The sequence below is a fragment of the Solanum verrucosum genome, unplaced genomic scaffold (genome assembly GCF_900185275.1).
Source record: "Solanum verrucosum unplaced genomic scaffold, falcon-dt-bn FXZP01000051.1, whole genome shotgun sequence".
Lineage (NCBI taxonomy): Eukaryota > Viridiplantae > Streptophyta > Magnoliopsida > Solanales > Solanaceae > Solanum > Solanum verrucosum.
This window is the reverse complement of record NW_026020110.1, coordinates 2494373-2498081: the sequence shown is the minus strand read 5'-3', so window position 1 is coordinate 2498081 and position 3709 is coordinate 2494373.

The following is a 3709-nucleotide window of genomic DNA, read 5'->3' as shown; positions in this document are numbered from 1 at the left end:
TTAAAACTTGAACTTTAACTTGGAACTTGAACTTGAAATTAAAACTTGAACTTGAACTTGAACTTAGAATTTGAAGTTTAGAACTTGAACATGAATTTAGAACTTGAACTTGAACTTAAAACTTGAACTTGAACTTGGAACTTGAACTTGAAATTAAAACTTGAACTTGAACTTGAACGTAGAATTTGAAGTTAAACTTAGAATTTGAACTTGAAATTAGAATTTGAACTTAGAACTTGAACTTGAACTTAGAATTTGAACTTGAACTTAAAACTTGAACTTGAAATTAGAACTTGAACTTGAACTTAGAACTTGAACTTGAACTTGAACTTAGAACTTGAACTTAGAATTTGAAGTTAAACTTATAATTTGAACTTAGAACTTGAATTTGAACTTAGAACTTGAACTTGAAATTAGAACTTGAACTTGACCTTGAACTTGAACTTAGAATTTGAAGTTAAACTTAGAATTTGAACTTGAAATTAGAATTTGAACTTAGAACTTGAACTTGAACTTAGAACTTGAACTTGAAATTAGAACTTGAACTTGAATTTAGAACTTGAACTTAGAACTTGAACTTGAACTTGAACTTAGAACTTGAACTTGAACTTGAACTTGAACTTGAACTTAGAACTTGAACTTGAACTTGAACTTAGAACTTGAACTTGAACTTGAACTTAGAACTTAGAACTTGAACTTGAACTTAGAACTTGAACTTAAAATTAGAACTTGAACTTGAAATTAGAACTTGAACATGAAGTTAGAACTTGAACTTGAAATTAAAACTTGAACTTGAACTTAGAATTTGAAGTTAAACTTAGAATTTGAATTTGAAATTAGAATTTGAAATTAGAATTTGAACTTAGAACTTGAACTTGAACTTAGAATTTGAAGTTGAACTTAGAACTTGAATGTGAACTTGGAACTTGAAATTAGAACTTGAATTTGAACTTAGAACTTGAACTTAAAATTTGAAGTTAAACTTAGAACTTGAACTTGAAATTAGAACTTGAACTTGAACTTAGAATTTGAACTTGAACTTAGAACTTGAACTTGAAATTAGAACTTGAACATGAATTTAGAACTTGAACTTGAACTTAGAACTTGAACTTGAACTTAGAACTTGTACTTGAACTTAGAACTTGAACTTGAACTTGAACTTAGAACTTGAACTTGAACTTAGAACTTGAACTTGAACTTGAACTTAGAACTTGAACTTGAACTTGAACTTAGAATTTGAAGTTAAACTTAGAATTTGAACTTAGAACTTGAACTTGAACTTAAAATTTGAACTTGAACTTAGAACTTGAATGTGAACTTGGAACTTGAACTTGAAATTAGAACTTGAACTTGAACTTAGAACTTGAACTTGAACTTGAACTTAGAATTTGAACTTGAACTTAGAACTTGAACTTGAAATTAGAACTTGAACATGAACTTATTAAAACTTGAATATATATATATATATAACTAATATTCTTGGATTTGAAGTTTATATATAACTAATTTTAGAACTTTTCGTGCTAGGCAACTGAGGAAGCTCAATATCTAAAAAAGTTGATATAAGACTATATTGCTTCTTTCATCAAAGTAGGAGATAAGGTTGGTGCTTCTAAATTTCTAAAGTTCAAGTACAATTGTTTTCAATAATGTGTTTCTGTCCATCTAGTATTGATACTTAGCTTTAATTTTGTGATAATTTTTTTGTGTCCATCGATTGTTTGTTAAGCATAAGTACCAACACTAGTTGATCCTATTGATGACAAAATTGATTTTCTTGCAAGATCGATTTGTGTCCATCTAGTGTTGGCACTTAGCTTCAAATTTAGAAATAATATATTTGTTAAGCATAAGTACCAACACTAGTTGATCCTATTGATGACAAAATTGATTTTCTTGCAAGATCGATTTGTGTCCATCTAGTGTTGACACTTAGCTTTAAATTTAGAAATAATATATTTGTTAAGCATAAGTATCAACACTAGTTGATCCTATTGATGACAAAATTGATTTTCTTGCAAGATCGATTTGTGTCCATCTTGTGTTGACACTTAGCTTTAAATTTAGAAATAATATATTTGTTAAGCATAAGTATCAACACTAGTTGTTGATCCTATTGATGACAAAATTGATTTTCTTGCAAGATCGATTTGTGTCCATCTAGTGTTGACACTTATCTTCAAATTTAGAAATAATATATTTGTTAAGCATAAGTACCAACACTAGTTGATCCTATTGATGACAAAATTGATTTTCTTGCAAGATCGATTTGTGTCCATCTCGTGTTGACACTTAGCTTTAAATTTAGAAATAATATATTTGTTAAGCATAAGTATCAACACTAGTTGATCCTATTGATGACACAATTGATTTTCTTGCAAGATCGATTTGCGTCCATCTAGTGTTGACAGTTAGCTTTAAATTTAGAAATAATATATTTGTTAAGCATAAGTATCAACACTAGTTGATCCTATTGATGACAAAATTGATTTTCTTGCAAGATCGATTTGTGTCCATCTAGTGGTGACACTTAGCTTTAAATTTAGAAATAATATATTTGTTAAGCATAAGTACCAACACTATTTGATCCTATAGATGATAAAATTGATTTAGTTGGTGTATTTAGTTGTTGGAATTAAGTCAAAACTAAACTATGTAAAGTTAAAAAGTTATGTTGTTTAAATAAGTTAAAATAAATAATGTGGTTTAGTTAGTGAGTTTAGTTGTTGGAATTAAGTCAAAACTAATGTAGTTAAAGTTAAAAAGTTGTTAAGTTGTTTAAATAAGTTAAAATAAATGTTGTGGGTTAGTTAGTGAATTTAGTTTGTCGGAATTAAGTCAAAACTAAACTAGTTAAAGTGAAAAAGTTGTTAAGTTGTTTAAATAAGTTATAATAAATGTTGTGGGTTAGTTAGTGAATTTAGTTGTCGGAATTAAGTCAAAAATAAACTAGTTAAAGTGAAAAAGTTGTTAAGTTGTATGAATAAGTTAAAATAAATGTTGTGGGTTAGTTAGTGAATTTAGTTGTCGGAATTAAGTCAAAACTAAACTAGTTAAAGTGAAAAAATTGTTAAGTTGTTTAAATAAGTTAAAATAAATGTTGTGGGTTAGTTAGTGAATTTAGTTGTCGGAATTAAGTCAAAACTAAACTAGTTAAAGTAAAAAAGTTGTTAAGTTGTTTAAATAAGTTAAAATAAATGTTGTGGGTTAGTTAGTGAATTTAGTTGTCGGAATGAAGTCAAAACTAAACTAGTTAAAGTGAAAAAGTTGTTAAGTTGTTTAAATAAGTTAAAATAAATGTTGTGGGTTAGTTAGTGAATTTAGTTGTCGGAATTAAGTCAAAACTAAACTAGTTAAAGTGAAAAAGTTTTTAAGTTGTTTGAATAAGTTAAAATAAATGTTGTGGGTTAGTTAGTGAATTTAGTTGTCGGAATTAAGTCAAAACTAAACTAGTTAAAGTGAAAAAGTTGTTAAGTTGTTTTAATAGGTTAAAATAAATGTTGTGGGTTAGTTAGTGAATTTAGTTGTCGGAATTAAGTCAAAACTAAACTAGTTAAAGTGAAAAAGTTGTTAAGTTGTTTGAATAAGTTAAAATAAATGTTGTGGGTTAGTTAGTGAATTTAGTTGTCGAAATTAAGTCGAAACTAAACTAGTTAAAGTGAAAAAGTTTTTAAGTTGTATGAATAAGTTAAAATAAATGTTGTGGGTT